Genomic DNA, 18,469 nt, shown 5'->3' with positions numbered 1-18,469 from the left:
AGCATCTGCACTTGCTACTCAAACAGGACTTGGTCTCTCCTGTTTCAGAGCCTAAATGAGCACAATTTGAGTCTGTTCTCCATGTCACAGATACCATTTGCTCTTTTTAGCTGAAATCTAAAAATACGCCATCAACTTTCTTCTGCTGAATAAGTGACCTTCCTCCCTGAGCTCCTGCATGCCCAGCACCTCAGTCCCCATGTTACTCCCCAAGGAGACTCGTTATTCACTTATTCCTCCCTCACCATTGCAAGGACATAGTGCCAATTAAGAATCTTCTGTTTTTCTATTTTGTGTAAAGTAACAGATTTCCTTCTAATTTTTTATTGTTCTGCAAAATTGTTCTGCAATTTTATTGTTCTGTTTTTTCCTTCTGTTGGTTAACATCCTAAAAAGTCATGTCCTACTCCTCCAGCAAAATATACTTGAGGGCATCCTCATGATTGAACGTGTGCTTATTTTGGCTATTTTGGCTACTGAGGTGGCAAAACCAGTTCACTGGTTGATGTGACGCCACACACGTGGATCCTGTTGCCTGTTGTACATATTTTAACTGGACATCCCACAAGTTTTGTAACACTCGTGTTCAGTTGTGGAGGCATAATGATTGCAGCTGAGGAACATAAGCAAAGAGGTTAAACTTCTGAGTGCTTCTTTGTCTTCCTTTCCTTTTGTTTTAATCACTCCCTACTGTTCCCACAGCATGATGCTCTGCCTTCTGACACAGCAGTGTGTAATGACCTAGAGTATCCAAGGCAAGTGCTGTGATCCTTCTCTGAGGATCATTCTTGCATCTTGAGAGCCAGACTTAATAAGAATGATTTTACTTCACATGGCTAAGGGGCTTCTTAGAGTTAAGACTGTATTACTCCTCAAATTCAGTGCTGGCAGAAGACGACTGTTGCACATTGGAAGACCTCTAAGCCTGATCCTAAAAGGACTAAGGATTAGGATTAGAATACCTCATATCCTGGTTTTTAGTCTACTAAGGATTTGGATAAAGTCTAACATATGACAGTCATGTGGAACCGTGTTGCGTCACCAGCAACGAAACAGCTTGCCTACCTTAAAAATCATGCTCTGCTGCAGAGTGCAGAGCGCAGAGCAAGAACAAGCCAGGCAAATACCAGGCAGTTACTAACAAGCCTTTTGACTTGTGATGGAATGGCCCATTACAAACACTGGGTGATTAATATTAAAGATCCTCAGAGCGTATAAAAGTATCCCTCAGGAGATGGACAGCTAAATCCTCAGAGTCAGTATATGCAGTTATGCCATCCAACCCCGGGGATACAGACCTTGTTTTTAATAGCAGCATGCTTTAGAGGAGAAAACAAATGGAAAAACTTGCTCTTCTAATCCAGAAAAAGAGCCTTGCATAGTCATGAAAACAGTATTTTATTCAAAGGAAACAGAAGTTAAGGTTTTCTCCTCATAAAATTAAGGCTAGCGTGATTTAAAAATGTCACTGTTTTCTGAAACCATGTGAATTAGCAAAGAAAGAGAATGTGCATCTTTTATATATATTTATACCCTCAGAAATACTGTTAGAATTAATATTTTTTTTGCAGAAGAACTAGCTGACAAAAAGTAGTGTTACATATCATATGAAGTAAGTTATCACCTAGATCATAAAACTGAGTGCATGTATACCATAAGTGGTCAGAATTCATTAGCTCTGATTTGCCTGCTTTTTATTTTAATCTGGTCTCTACTCTGAAAAGAAAATTCTTGTGTTGAAACTAATTAAAGCCCTTTTTTTTCCTTTTTGTCTTATACAAGTCTTATTGTCTTATGACTTTTATATTAGTGGTGGAAATACATATTTTGCTCAAAATTAAGTTAGTAATTTCTAGTTTTCTTGGGGGAGAGGGAAAATAAAGGCATAGTTACTTCCTTGTACTGGTGAGAGACAGCTTCTCTGTTGTGAGCTCAGTGTTTTATGAATTAAGTAAATTAATAAGCCTCTAAAGAAATAATGCTTCTTGGATTTGGGAAGGGAGATTTGAATTGTGATGTTTGCATGTCTATTTTTCTATAGAAAGAATATAGAAAGCAGGAAAGGATGAGGGATCCCATAAAGTGTGAAAAAGGTGAAGAAGGGTGTCTTCCTATAAGGATCCATTCTAAGCCAAAACTGGATGCACAGAAAACAAATTCATGACAGTGGAAGCAATTGTCTTAGCTCGGCTATTAACAGCTGTAAGATTATGCCTATGGTGACTGTTTTAGTTTGTTCTGGCAGGGTACAGTCAGCAGTGACTGCTCGACTGCCTCTTAAGGTCAGATCCTGATCTAGCAGCTTCTCATTCTAAACATCTGATTTCACTGATAAGAATTTTTACTTTGTATTTACAGCCATGAAACTCTATTCTTAAGGGAGATATCTTGTTATTAAAAATAAGTGTTATTTTTGGCTTGCAGGTGGAAAAACTGAATTTCCAGGTTTCCCATAGTGACCTGGAATACAATGTTCCTCAATTCAGAGTGAAACTGGGGTCTGTACAATTCCAGAAAATGTGACAGGATATGATTATCAATTTTAGAAAGACTGTACTCCATTGTGACTGTCTGTTTAAATTGATATGAGAGCATGCTCATCCATCTGTCCCCAGCTGTGTTGTTCAAAACATAAAAACCCAGAACAGCAGAATGTTTTGGGTTGGAAGGGACCTTAAAATCATCTCATTTCAATGCCCCTGCCATGGGCAGGGACATCTCCCACCAGACCAGGTTTCTCGAAGTCCCATCCAATTTGGCCTTGGACACTTCCAGGGATGGGGCAGCAACAGGTTCTCTAAGAAATCTGTGCCAGTGCCTCACCACTCCCACAGGGAAGAATTTCTTCCTAGTATGTAATCTCAATCAACACTTCTTCGTCTTAAAGACATTCCCACTTTTCTTGTAAATGCTCTTGTAAAAAGTGCCTCTCATGGGATATGACACCTGGCAGCTGTCTCTCCTACAGAGGATAGTGGAAGATGCCTGAGCTCAGAAGGAGCCGATGAGCAGAGGTTTGCACTGATAATCCAGATGTGGATAGCAGATCTTGCTCACTTGCAACCCTTGAGTTGTACCACAAGAGCTTCGGGTACAGAGCTTCAGTGATCAGCAGCTTCATGGCCCACCTGCTGTGGTATGCAGTGTTCCAGTATCAGTGCACATAGTGCTTGACTGCTCTTGGCTTTCCACTACAGAAAGTTGAGAGTACCTGAAAACATCAGTCTTGTTTCTGACTAGGTCTTTATTATCAGGAGGGTCATCATCCACACCCCATATACAATAGATATGCACACAGGACCATTCCCCCCAGGAAGTATCTGTGTACAGCAGAGTCAAAATGAGTTTTGTTTCTGCAGCTTCCTTTGCCCAGATTCTCGCTTTCTCCTTCCCATGTGACCACAGTGACAGCTTGGGGCAATGCTCAGGTGACAACTTGGAACTTCTCTCTCTGACAGCCCTCATCCATGTTTATCTTTGCAGGTCATGCTGTAGGGATGATCTTGCTCCCATACAGTTTGCAAGACTGGCTGGCACAGAGCTAAAACATTGCATTTGCTCCACACTTCAGGTGTCTTGAAGCTGGAGAGCTTGAAGAACTAGTAACACCTGATCAAATCCTGCTTCAAAACATCAGTTTGTGCAGTCTTATGGATCATGCAAACTTCAGCTATGTTCTGTAAGAAAATCTGCTGATGGTCTGGACCCTCAGGGCCTGCACATGAGCAGCATGTTAGAAGCTATGGAATCTGCTTTGGCATAAGCTGAGAGAGGGGACATGGGAAGCTCCTGGTTGGGGCTCTTGTGGCCCAGCAGAAAACAATGGGAGAGCAAACTTATCTTGTTGGTGTCTGAGGATCTCTTCAGGTCCCAACTTTAGTCCATGACAAGGATACCTGGGACTCTCAGTGAATTGCAGAGCATGGAACGCCTGTGCCCACAGCAGCATAGCCCACAGCCCAAGAACAACAAAACCTGTCCTATCTTACTTGTAAGCACAACCTGAAGAGTTGGTGTGAAGCTACCTTCACAATCTTCGATTATGTGTCAAATAACAGTGGTTTAATGTCTGCTGATACAAGGTACACCCATGTCTTCTTAGTCATTTTTTCTCTGAGGCTGTAAAAATAACTCTGTTGGACTCTGAGGTTGTTTCAGACTTGTTGGTTTGTTTTTTGTTTTTTTGTTTTTCCTGAATTGATCTTTAAATTATTTCCAGGAACACAAGAGGGATGGAAAAAGCCTTGCTGCTAGTTTGTTTCAGACTTTTTAGTCAGGGGCAGATAGTCTGTGATCATGTGGTTCCCTGCTTTACTTCAGTTTTCTTTCTTTGGTTTTCCAAAGGGCATGCAATTTCTTTTCATTGAGCTGATGAGAGCTTTGGCTATGAAGAAGGTATGTGAGCTCTCTGATACATGTTGGACAAACACTGTCTGGACAATTGACCAGAGACAATTGTTTTTCTTAAGCTTTTGCCTTATTCAGGAAAGATTTCCAGAGTATCAGTGTTGCCAATATAAATTGAAATGAAAATTTTCAATAATACAAAGACATGGGTTTATATTGCAATATGTAATTAAAATATGTAATGCAAATTGCAATTTTACTACCATTATTATCAAATTAGTTGTGCTGTTGCTTTTATAAGCAATAAAAATGTGAGGGTTTTTCTATGTGCCAATAAGATGGAAAAAGACCCCATTTTTAATGTCTGCTTAACTGTCTCTTGCTCTAGTACCCTGCCTTGACATATGATCTGTATATTCCCTAATGCCTGACCTGGATTAAAAACAAACACGCTTCTTAAAGTTAGAGGAAATGTTTTAGTTAATTTTGAGGGGTTTTTCTGAGGTTGTCCCTCATTTTGATTCTTTCATATCTAACTAAATTATTACTGAAGTAAGTAATATGGATAGTTACTTGTCAGCAGAGGAGGGGTGAGGAAGGGGTTTGCCTTTGCAACAACCTCACGGATGGCTAATAATAATAATAATAATAATAATAATAATATAAACAGGATGGGTACGATGGTGTGCCTGAGATATCCTTTAATCTCTCTGTGACCATGGTCTGAGAGGCAGCATCCAAAGACTAGGGGGAGGTTTCAGGTTAGCAATACCTGAGGGCAAAGATTCAGTCATGAATGAGAACTAGGAGCATGTCTGGACATGCTCACATATCTCATGGTTTTAGGCTAAAGCCTCTGCATCTGCAGGGCAGGGCCTGACCTAATGTCTAAGGCATTGCTTTTTAACAGCCTGCCTCCCAGGCTCTTAAATTTATGCCCTCTGTGTAAGGAACCTTGGCTAAATCCATGTCCATCTTAGCCAAATCCACTACCACATCTGCCTTTCTCTTTGTTTTGCAAATGCCTTCGGTAGGAATTTTTTAAAAACTCTTAACAGGAAATTTAAAAAACAGGGTAACAACATAAACACAAGAACTACAAAAATCAGTAAACCCATTTTGATTAAAGACAGAGTCCAGCTAGATAAGTTCCAATTTTTAAATAGTCCGTTGAACGTTGAATTAGTTGCTGTCATCTTCTTCCAGCTTTTTGAATCCTTCCTTGAAAATTTGAATACTGTGATGAATAGACTCACTATGATCAGAAAGGTTCATACGACATATGCCCTCCAAGTCATTGCAGCCGTGCCCATGTGCTGAGAGTAGAAAGTCTATTGCTGCTTGGTTCTTTAAGGTGGCGTGTCTGATAGCATTTACATCTGAGAGCAAGCCACTTGGTTGCACAAGGAGATAGTAAGTGGTTTGCTTACTCTGGAGGAACCTGAGATGATCCAATTGACCTAAAGCTTTTGCTGTGGCCCCCCAGGGCAGTAAAATGGAGGCAGCTATTCTCTTGTTTTTGCTCCAATATGTAACTTCATCATTGCAATCAGATTCAAAGTATTTTGTAGATCTTTTTGGTCTATTATTTTGACTATGAATCATTTTTATGTTGGGTGCCAGTAAAGTAAATCTCTCCAGGCTACAAGGCCCACCCTTAATATGTGATGGTATGCCAGGCCATGCTCTGTCCCCACAAATAAGAAACACACACTGCGGTAACTGGATTGGGTGATTACTGGACCAAGAAGTGATGGACGAGGTGCAATTACACCGTCAGCTCTGACTTTTGTAAGCTGAGGGATATGGGGAAACAGCTTTCCTAATAATTTCTCTTTATTTTGTGATTGTGGGCCTTTCAGTTGTTTCCCACTGTATTTTATTTAAAAAACTAACACAAAAATCCATTTTGACGGAGCCGTGAATTTCTGGCTCCTGGGGTTTAAGCAGTGCATGCAGGAGCTTCTGGGTCCAATGATCCCACTCATCTACAGGGTTGTGTTTCCATAAGCTATTAGGATTGTTATCTTTCATACGGGTGGCTTTATTGGTTATTGGCTGTACATCTGTAGGCTGCCCTACAAGGCAGGTGGAAAAGGGGTCATCAGGGCTGGCAACAGATAGGCACAGGGTGTCTTCTTTTATGGCTTTTGCCAACTGCCCATACCCATTTTGTTTTGGATGCAGGACTATGTAGGTCTTCATGAGGAGCATGGAGCTGATCAGGATGGCAGCAGCGACTAGGAATCCTTTGGGAGTCATATTTAATGGCATAATCTATGGGAAGCCTAAGAAAGTTAGGAAAGTATAAAGGAATTCTGCAGTAAGTAGGTGGTTGCTGTCAGGATGTGCTGTCCTCAGATTCCTTCTAGGGTTCTTCTTGTAGAGTGTCTTGGTGTTCCTGTAAAGGCTGTAGAAATGGTTTTATATTTTTTGCTGGAACCCAGCGGGGTCCTTTACCAGTAAAGACAAGAAAATCTTCTTCCCCCCAGGTAATTAGCAGGAAAGGCCCTAGAATTTGATTGGACTCTAGATCTTTGATTAGAACAGATGGTCTCTCTTTTAACTATGCTTGTGAGGTATTAGAAAAGTACCTGGTAATTGGGGAATTTGGTTCCACAAAAGGATTATTTTAAAAATTAAAATATATATATGGTCTTTTTACTATGGATAGGGTCTCTATTCCCCCTTTCTTTTGTTAGTAGGTGTTTTGATAGATAGGCAGGAGCAGTAGATGCAGATGTTTTGGGGGGGAAGTTTTAGGAATTGGGTGAGCTGGGCTAATCTTTTGGTTAGTATACGTAACAGCTTTACAGATTTTTTTGAAAACAAGGCTGAGTATTACAAGGTTAGTACAAGTTAGTAGATAATAACTAAGATAGAATTACATTTGAGAAAGACATAGAATAAGGAGTAAGAAGACTAAATGAGTACACAACTCTCTAATTGAGAGTGAAAATAAAAAGCTTCATAAACTGAATAACTTGATTTGCATGACAATATTAATTAAACATTCTATAAGATTGTTGGAATGTTGGAACATTATGTGAATAAACAATTCATATGATATGTGCATCATATGGAGCTCTTTGATGGTAAGCAGTGTTCTAAATCTTAAAATTTCTTACATTATTCTTTGTGCCACAGTGGTGTTGGCTTGTCCTGGCAAATAAGTAGAAATTAAAATTTTAAGCAAAGAGTATAACTGATCATTAATAAGTGTCTTTAGAAATTAATTTTCAGCTTTCTCAATGATGCCTTTAACATAAAAAAATCAGTTAACCAAAATAAAACGGCATGCAAACAGAAAAAGCTCTAATAACAAAACAAATTATAGCAGTCTCTTTATTTTATGGAGTCTCTTCTTCTTGGTGATGGTAAGGCTGGCTGTTTGGATAGCTGCAGCAATAGCCTTTTCCATATGGATTTATTGGTTTTCTAGGTCCCTGTAGTAGGTTTGAGAGTCCATTTGGCAGGCCACTTGGGTTCTGAGATGACTGTCACGTGCACCTGTATCCATGAATCCTAACAGAACAATCTTTTGTTGCTAAGTTCCAGTGTGCAAGCAATCTGAGACTGGTAGTGGCCAAATTGATGCTGAATTAGATCATACTGGTCTTTCCAAGAATTTGGACTCTGTTACAATTCTGAGCAGTATTAGTAATGTTGGGAATAAATTTGTGCAAAGCATATCAAGCATCATAGTAGATCTATGATTAAGTGTTTATATCCACTTTCTTTTGAAATGTGAATCAAAATTATTTTAACCTATTTTTTCCAGATAAAATATTAATAACACCACACAATGAATTTCACATTGAAGGAAACTATCCAACATCCATTATACCCACACTGAAACAAAATTATTGAAACTTCCCACCTGCCTCAATTAGGCTTTCGAAGACATCCATCATTCTAGTAATTAAGATATTTATTTTTTCTCAAACTGTACCAGCAACTGCCAATTAAAACACAACTATTTAATCATATTGAATTAGAGCTATAATAATATTAGTTATTGCCTAATAACCTTTTGCAAGCCACTAAGAAAGTAAAGTCTTGCCAAGAAGACTATTACCCTTCCACAATACAAATCAAATACAAATTAATTATAATTGTACTGTGTACCTTCACTTCTTTTCTACCACACTGTGTGAAACAAAAAGCAAGAAGCCACAGATGGGTTAAGTAATTTAATACAAATTGTAAATTGTTTCTCAAGAGGCTGTCTAGGCCTATTAATTTGTAGATCAATCATTATCTTGAACATATTTAAATGCACTTAATATCAGTAAAATGTACCAAGTGGAACAATCTGATAATGTGACTGCTACCTTCAATACTGTAAAGGACAATATTCATGTGTTTCTAGTTGTAATTGTTTCAACAGAAATTGATGAAAGTAATGATCAATTTCAAGCATTCCACCAATGTTACATGTGTCATAAATTAGGGCTAACAAGAAGTCCTATATTTTTATCCATTAATAACTGATATTTTCATTAATATTCCTGAACTAATAATTTTGAAGCCATTGTAGATGTGTTGGAGCTTTCTTCTCCTTTCTTTGCTCTTGATTAGCTGCTTTCTGGCAACGGTTCTTCCCTACTTTATTTTCATTTTAGTAATAGTCAGTGGTAGAAAATTACCAGCTCTGAACTCCTATAGCTATGGTCCCTGGCCAGTTTAGAAAGGATTTAGAAAGGGCTGAGATTTTTAAGGCGTTTTTAAGGAATGTTTAGGTGATCCTCAAAACACTGGCTGAACACTTTGATTTTCATCTGTCTCTTCTGGAATGGCTTATGTGGCACATCTTTTTCTTTAGGTGTCCTAAAGTGATTCCTGTGATAGTTCAGGAGCTTGATATGTGTGTGGAGCAACAAAATATAAAAAACAACTTCCAAATCATAGAATGTCCCCAGATGCCACATGGGTTTAACATACTTATAGGAGCAGTGGGCCCTGGGCAGCCTGGGCAGCCATTAAAATTTAAAGTGAGTGAGAAGGAGATATCTCCCTGCCTCTGGAGACAGTTAGAAGGTACAACAGTACTATCCAAGTGCATTTTTTTCTGGTTGCGTTTGAAGTTCAACAGTATTTTGCTTTGTGAATTTGCAGCAAATAGGACATGTCAAGCAATTTATGTAAGAACCAAATGCTGGATATATACAGCCTGAAGAAGTATTTTCGCAAGCTAGAAAGGAGTAATATGTGAGTTTGGAGTGCAATAATCAGAGGCACAAAAAAAAGAGAAACTTAAAAAAGCATATGTACTACCTTTCCATCTTTTTGGGCACACCCTGCAGTGAACCATGGTTTTTTTCTTCTTCTTCTAAAGGAATACATATTTTTCCAGCATCAGATGCAATATAAAAATCCAGGATTGAAAAAAAAAAGTTAGAAAGAAAAGGCCCAGCTTCAGATGAACAAGTTGTTTGTTTCTTCAGGTACATGTCTTATTTATCTTTCTTTTAGAAGAAAACAATCAGTTGCTATGTATGACTTCATTAATTAGACAAGGTAGGAAAGAACATCTTCCTTCAGCTGAAAGCGCCATGAGAGGATTAAAACTCAATTTTGTTAGGAATTGGAATGTTGCTATTATTTTGACTCTTGAGACAATTTCTCTACTGGATCTTCAAATGGCTGAAACGGGACCTTCATTTTGTTATTATATGCATGAAATACATTTGGGACACTCAGACTACTAAACATTATTGTTTTCTCAAACAAAAATATTTATTGTATTTGAAAAAACTCAACAAATACTATGCCAGTGTGTTGGTTTGAAAGTAAAACCAGTGCGAGACTCCAAGTTAGTAATACAATTTAATAGGAGAAAAGAGAAAAAATAAAATACATGCAATAATATGAAAGAAACAACCACCAACACAGTCAGAAATACAACCTGACACCCTGTCAGTCAGGGTGTTGGTAGCAGTCCGTATAAATGGTGGCTGCAGTCCTCCTGGATGACAGATGTGATTCAGTTGAAGCAGTGGTCCTGTAGAAGGCTGCAGTTTTACTCCGAAGATCCAGCGATGATGTGGAAAAGGTCCAACTTTCCTCTGGGATCCAGTGGAAAGGTCTGCCTTTGCCTCCCAAACCTCAGTTTTTTATCTAGGTAGGAAAGGCTTGGCTCCTGCCCCTGGCTGGGGCATCTCCCAATGGGATGATGTAATCTTATCAGTAACACAATAGGACTTAATGGCCCATTAACAGAAGATATCTTCTGGAGGAAGGATGGGTCGTGAATAGATAACGATGATCATCCCCCGATCTTATCAGATGGCACATCAGCAGAGGATATCTCCCACAGAGATAAGGATCACCACCCCTCCCACATTTTAACAGATGGTGATAGAATACACATTTTTGCATTGTACCCCAGGACAGCCAGTATTAGTGTATTTATAAATTAAAAATTAACTAATTTTTACATGATAGTTGCACTCCCACAAATAACAAGACAAAGTCAAGTGTTAATTAGCAATCCCCAGATTAAAATGTTTGCATCTGGTGAGCACTTATGAATAATACACACTTGTGGAGATAAATGGGTCAGTGAAGGAATAACCTCTTATGAAGGGATCTGTGCCCTCACTGGCTGCTAGACCTTGGAGTACCACAACCAATTCTTGTCATATACCAGGGAAGGTAGTTATTCTAGAACAAAAATTTACTACCTAAATCTAAACATCTTCATTTAAAAGATTCTTACTGAATATGTTGTGAACAAAGGCAGTGTTTTCCTCAGTTTTGTAAACTTGAATTAGTTATCGGACAAGCTGAACTTGTTCAGAAGCAGTTTCAGTTGATACCATAATCAGATACATAAGATGTGAAGCATTTTGAGATCCAGTGTCCCAGGACATTCAGTATTTGTACTGTTCAAGGGCTGAGAGACTGTATTAGATTTTTGGGATATTGTTGGAGAAGAGGAACAACTGAAAATCTTTCTTTAGGCGAGCATTTTGCCTTTTCATGAGAAAAAATTCAGATAGAATTCATGGGAGAGAGTAGAAAAAGAGTTTTAGAAATGTATTATGGAATATTCAAAAGAAAACAGGGTGACTGTGTGGGGCACATGTTAGGAACACAAACCATGTGTTATCATTTTGAACATGTGTTTACAGGTGAAATAGTTAACAATTCATCTGTAATGTTTTTCTTTCAGAACCAGTCCATGTGAAATATATCATGTATTCACCACATACCTGTACAGTAGCAACGCTTATAACCTTGGAAGAAATCTGTGAGGGGTACACTTGTAAGAGAACATCTCTGGTATTAACATGCTAACAACAGCTACATTTCAGTACAATCTGAAAGGATTTTCCAGCGTGCTCAGTCATCTGTAGACTCAGTAGCATTCAATGCTATATGGATATCTTTCGGCATGAGTTAAGACACTCGAAATGTCACACAAGAGTGCCTTAAGCATTCTAATATTCTTTGCCAAACCACTGGCTGTGTTTCAAGATCTTTTAAGATCTAGTAATTGTGCCCTTATCCAGAGCATGAGCTCTTGCACTTTTATTGTTGCTTTTTGTTGCTTTCAGCAAGGAAACATGACTCTGAGTGAGTTTTGCTTCTGCTTGGTGAGAGCTCATCTTGGCTGAACATTAACTTCTCCTGCTGACCATGTCCTTCGTTTTGGGCTCTACCAGTAGATTGGTGATAGCACGATATTATGGTGGTTTTGCTCTCTCAGACTTTCCATTTGCGATCCTGCTGAAGAGAGATATTTGTCAGCTGCAGCTTTAAAGGGGAAACTGAAATAATCTGACTGAAGAATGCTCTGTCTTTGGGCCAGATTCAAACACGTCATAGTCATAGAATCCTAGAATGGTTTGGGTTGGAAGGGACCTTTAAGATCTTCAAGTTCCATATCCCTTGCCATGGGCAAGGATACCTTGCATTGACCAGCTTGCTCAAAGCCCTATCCAACCTGGCATTGAACACTTCCACCAGAGATAGGGCATCCACAACTTCTCTTCAAACACTCTCAAAGTCAATACTTTAATTCTAACATGTAGTTTAAATCTCTCCTCTTTTAGTTTAAAACTTTTTCCTCTTGTTCCATCACTAACTGCCCACATAAAGGTCACTTTACTCATTTTTTTATATAAAAAGATGGCCATTTATTGATTTATATATCTATTATATTTTTTTTATTTGCACCTCCCCAACCCCCCCTCCCTCCGCTTTCTCCAGAAATCTGTAGTCCATTCAGCGGTCTGAGACAGCCTCTTCCTGCCTCCTGTGCCAGGCTTCCACCAAAGGCCACATGTCTATGGTCTTATCCCACTATGGAGAGGATGTCAGTGAGGCATTCACTCTCTGAAGCAACCCCTTGTTTGAGCTAGGTTAAGGCAAAAGCTGACAGGATAATTCCTGACAGGTTCAGCGTCCTGGAGCCACCCACAGCTGAGGTTCAGTCTGTGCAAAATTAGGTGAATCAGAACAGCAATCTGTGACAAGCTTCATGGTGACATTCTGCAAAAAGCTCTGTCTGGGAGTGTGGTGCCAAGCACAGCTCTTGGCACTGTGAGAATCAGAGAAGGAACAATGCAAAGTGGAATCCTCCAAGGCAAAACTGTGCCATCTATGTGAAAAATACAGAAGTGAGTTGACAAGTGTGGTGGTATCTATTACATTTAGAATTATACTTCCCAGCTGCTGAAGCTGATCGTTTGCAAGGCAACTTTTTGAGACTGGGCTGCAATTTTACATGCATATTTAACATCTTTCCTGATGAATGAGGAGAAGATATGGGGAAATTTTTCAGAAAATATGCACCTATCCTTGTTTTTGTTGTTGCTGTTCTTAAAGCCTGAGAAAATTGCTGGTTTTAAGTGCTCTGTGAGGTTTGCTGAAGACTGTGAATTTTTTGAAACAGTAATGCATTGTCGCTTCCCTGCGAGTTCTCAATACCACAATTGCTCTCTTGCTTTGTTGCATCAGTTGCTTACACTTAATTGGTTTCTACTGTGATATGGATAACTTGTACAGAGCCCTCACATAAAGTCAAAACAGATTTCTCTATCTAAATATATACTGAGATGATGGCTTCCATTCTGCAGTAGGCAGGAGGAAGTTGAGCAGACAGAGGTCTTGTTCACAAAACTTTTGAGGCTTTTTATTTGTGTTTAGAGAAATATTCAGTCCCATTCCTCAGCAGACAGCAATGCTGAATCATATGCTGTATTACTGCTGCATATCAGCCTGGTGCTTGACTAAAGAAATGGCCAGTCCTTCCTCCTTATTTATTTTATCAGGTATCAATGGCAAAACAAAACTTGTTTTCCATGCAAGGACAGGATCTTCTTCTCCTCTACATCTTCCTATATCTGCTACTTTTTTTACCCCAAACAGTATGGAAGGGTTAGTTTTGCACAATTTCTTCCCAAAACCTTCAGTAATGTGGGCAGGTACTGCCATGATGGAGGTCAGGACAGATTAAGGCTTATACGGTTTAGTCCTATGTGTGGGTTTTAAATCAGCAGATGAAGTTGTGGACCTACATATTCTATTATTTTGCACCCTAAATGGGATGGTGCTACAGAACCATAAACTATTATCAGATCTTGGGATTAATAAATTGTTATCAGATTTTATATCAGGCTAGAGTTCTGATAAACAGGTGTATGCTTTGATTTAGGGATAGATTTTGCTATTAAATGCCACACTTTCACAGAAATGACATCTGACAATCCAGCTTTCAAATTCTCTTCTCTGTAACCAATTTTTGACACAAGCCTCAACTCTCTTCTGACTTTTGAAGAATAAACAAGGACAAATATTTTTCTTCAGCATCACAAAACAGTATCAGTTAATTTTTATTCCCAGTTTTAAAGTATTTTGCTGAAATAACAGTTGAAGTGGTGTTGTATTTTCCCAGCTTGCAGAGTAAAATCTGTCCCCAGGAGTTTAGAACATGCCTATTTCTTCAAAACTGCTAAAACTGCCAGTGTGGGTTTGGTATTTTTGTGCGGCTTTTTTCTTTTTTTCTTTTTGGATGCGGGGAGAGGGTGAGGTGAGGGCAGGTTCTTGGTGGGGTTTTTTTTTTGTTGTTGGTTTTGGAGTTTCTTTTGTATTTTTTCTAAAGGCCAGATAAGGAGAGAGGAGAAGAAAATAATGGATTAATCTGGAGTGTCCCATAGAAAATATACACTGATCAAACCTGTTTAGCCTTTATTTAAACAGTTTCAGTAGATGGCAACCCTCCCCTTAATCAACAATAATACATTATTTTAGGTATGTGCCAACTCCTCATCTTGGCTAGTGCATTTCATTTGGAGCTTGAATTAGGAATCTATTTTTCAAAATGCCTGCTATAACAGCCTTCTCCCCTCCTGCTTTTGCTGAGCATGGAACTGTCACTGTCTACCTCTCTCCAATATGAGTGAGTCAGGAAATTTATTAACCCTTTAGCTTAAACCTCAGGGTAGCATCCTGGTCAGTGTGTACTGAGTTAGACTCTGCTCTCCCAAATAACTAATGGATAAAGCTCTGGAAAACTTCACAGGGAGCAGTTGTCAGTTACTTGGTACAGAAGTTAATTTTAACCCTATTCTTAATCTGACTGCCCAAATTATTTTGCTAGCGATGAGATAACAAGCTTACCATGTGGTGTTGCTCTACAAGAAATGCATTTTGTTAATTTTTATTTTTGGCCATAATATTTTCTTTCCCTGATTCACCCTCCATATTATGCAGATTTAGTACTTTAGAGATGCCAAGGCTGATCCAGAAAGCTAAGCAAGAATTATTTTTCCTTGACCAAAACGGAGGAATCTAAATTTGAATGCTATGTTAATCTTAGATGTTAGGCAGCATTAAGAGCAGAAGTCTCAATATGTTTACCACTAGTATATGACAAATTTATTTTCACACCTTTTCCAAATATACTCTAACCTCTTTTTTTTGTTGTTGTTATTTTTTCTAAGATAGCTAGTAAAGGGTATTCTGGAATTTCTACTGGAAATTTCTACTGAAATTTCTACTTGCTTAGAGACAGTCAGCCCCATCTAGAGATGAAGTCACTGGGATATAAAGGTATATCAGTCTGCCATGATGCCTGAAAATTTAGTCACATAAATTCCACTAACAAATGAGGACCACTGCTACTAAATGTAGGTGGGAACAGAATCAATTTTACCTCCATGTTTTTGATGTACCACAGAAAATAATCTTTTTCCAGAAAAGAGATTCTATTTCCTTTTACTTCTCACTGAACATACAGCAAAATTATTTGTACAGCAACTGAATTATCCAGCAAGCATTTCTGTTTTATTTTCAGGCTGTAAAACTCCTCAGATATTGTCAAGAACTATCAAGAGACAACCAGATTCCTGGAACCTTTATCTGAAAAGAAAAGCTGGCCCACATATAGCCTAATTTCTCCAAATTTTCTGATAAATAGCAGATTTTCTGCTGGTACAAAAATTACTTTCTCTTTAAATTTTTTTGACATATTTTGCCAAGATCTTGGTAACTGCGATTTGGCAAATGATTTCTGTCCTGATGTTCCTCCCCTTGGAAGATTAAAAACCTCTTAGCTCACCACAAAGTTAATCAGCATTGTGATGTCTCTGTACCATTTAAGATAATCAGGCATTACTGTTTTTTAACAAGACTGCTGACTTTGATTAGCAAAGCCTAATAAGAAAAATCAATACATTGAAGACTAAACTTACAAACATTTTGGTATCATGCAGCATTAGGAAAACTTCAGGCAAACAAGCACGAGTGGTATTCAAATTTCCATTAGTCACTTAGAGTGGAAAATCTGACGTGATTGTCAATTAGTAAGACAGGATATTCAGCTTATTTAACCAAGAAACCACAGTGCAGCGTGAGGTTCCTGAGTTAAAACAAATACTTCATCACAAAGGTACTTTGACATTTCTTGTGTTTATTTAAGATTAGTCATCATTCAGGTACTTAAAAGCTATAAAACTGAAATCATGCAGACTTTACCAAAAGTAGGTCCTACTCTTCAAGTTTCATAACTTTTGGTGAGTTTATACTGTACTGAAGGTTAATGATGAGGTAATACCTGTTTAAGATGTCAATTTAAAAAATACAGAAGGCACTGAGCATCTTCCTGTTGCTGCAGCAACAAGCTGTCTTTCTTTCTTGTGCTCGGATTAATAGTTTGATGCTTCCCAAACTGTGAGTCAAAAGAGCTGCTTATGCCTTTCTGCACTGTGCCAGCCTTCAGAAAACTTGTGTCAGTGTGTACCTTATGCAATGGGAGCTCAAAGGCCAGTGCATTTTGAATTACAACAGTTTTTGTTTGGCCTTTTTTTTTTTAAGCAAGTTTCTTCAGAGTTTTGTCAGGTTATAGCCACTGCTCAAAGGCCAGTGTATTTTGAATTGCAACAAAGTATTTGTTTGGCTTTTTTTTTTTAAGTACGTTTCTTAAGAGTTTTGTCAGGTTATAGTCGCTGCTTTATGCCTGCAAATGGATTGTACAGAAGTGCATGGGAGAAAGAAAGGGGTGGCCAGAAAATGTGATTGTAGCTTTTTCTGTCTCTATGCCCTGCAGTAATGGTGACCAGTGGTGACTCAAGATTAAACAATTCTAGTTTCAAAGAGCTGTTAAGCCGATTCATCAGAACTCTGAGTTCTACAACCTATATGTGCTACCACTTCTCTTGATTAGGGTTTGGTTACTTGTTACCTCTATTGTTACTCTAAAGGCCCTATTCATGCTCCATGTAGGGCCAAGTTAGTGCTATTCTTGAGAAAATGATGGCTAGAACATATTAAAATAGGTGCTCTGACAGATGCACTATGTTCTGATTTGTGCTCTTTTCTTGTTGGCTCTGCTGCTGGACAGATAATTGCTCAGATGGGAAGTCTATGTTTCAATAAGAGGCCAAATATGTTTGGTTTGAAGTTAAGGGATCAGGCTGAAGAACAATCGGATCTTGAGGAACTTTATCAAGAAGAGTGACTGAAGCTGTTGGAGTTTGCTGTGACTGACTCCATGCAATGGACAGGGGCTGACCCTTCACTGAGATGGAGGCACAAAAGTATTACTGGACACTGGCCATAAATGAGAGGCAAGAGAATTCCTTCAACTCCAAGGAGGAATATCCTCTGAGAGCAATGTTCTGATGGTTTTTGAGTGAAGTGGTTTCTCCTCTCCATAGTCAGAGGCGGTGAAGAGGAGACCTCTATTCAGCCAAACTCCCACAGCAAACAGCCAGGTTGTTTCATGTGGCTCACATCATCTCCTAGGTTGACAGGCCTCTCCTTAAGTTCTTTATAAATCATGTGAGCCCTGTTCCTGCCATGTGCAGCTAGGAGTTTGGTTTTGGAGTAGTTAACTTTGCAGACATCTCTCCTCAAGGAATAATGCAAAACTAACCACTTTTGGTGCACAAATGGCTTGCTTTTATCAAAAGTGTTGAATGTAACCAAGGAAGAAAGTATGAGCTTCTATCACAAAAAAAAAAATAAAAATCAGAGAGTCCAATTTTCTGCCAACCTGTTCTGCCTTCATTTGGATTTGAAAAAGAACACTTGGTATCCTGGAAAGGATCTCATGAGATTGTGAGATCCAGAGCAAGCCAGCAACAAGCCTGGTTGGGTCAGGACTAGGAGTCCTGGCTGATACACATCTCTGAGCAGAACTGTGTCCCTCCCTTGGAGGAGTGAGGGCAAGAATAGCTAATTATGTCAGATCTTCACCATCAAATCCCTCCATTCAAAATCAGGTTATGATTATCTAATATTATACAAAGACCAAGGCCAAATGAAACTCACTTCCTCTTAATTCTGAAATTTTCTCAAGCATATTCAGGGAATAGATATTTTAACATAATTCATTTAATGTACCAAAATGAGACAATATATTGTGACACTGTTGACATTTTTGTAAAAAAAAAAAAACTGGGTGAAAATTTTTTATTGCTTTGGTAGCTGGATTTATTGTTTGCTTGTTTTTTACATTAGCCAATGAGTCAACGTAACTAAATAAAAAGATATTGGCCAATGTCTTCATATTATATCTGAACACAGAACAGAGTTAATCTTCAACAATAGGGTGTGCCAATTATCTGCCAAACAGCTTGCAGAGCTCAACGACTCCAAGTAATTTTGCCAA

The sequence above is a fragment of the Sturnus vulgaris genome, chromosome Z (assembly GCF_052056855.1).
Source record: "Sturnus vulgaris isolate bStuVul1 chromosome Z, bStuVul1.hap1, whole genome shotgun sequence".
NCBI lineage: Eukaryota > Metazoa > Chordata > Aves > Passeriformes > Sturnidae > Sturnus > Sturnus vulgaris.
This window is presented reverse-complemented; position numbering follows the sequence as displayed.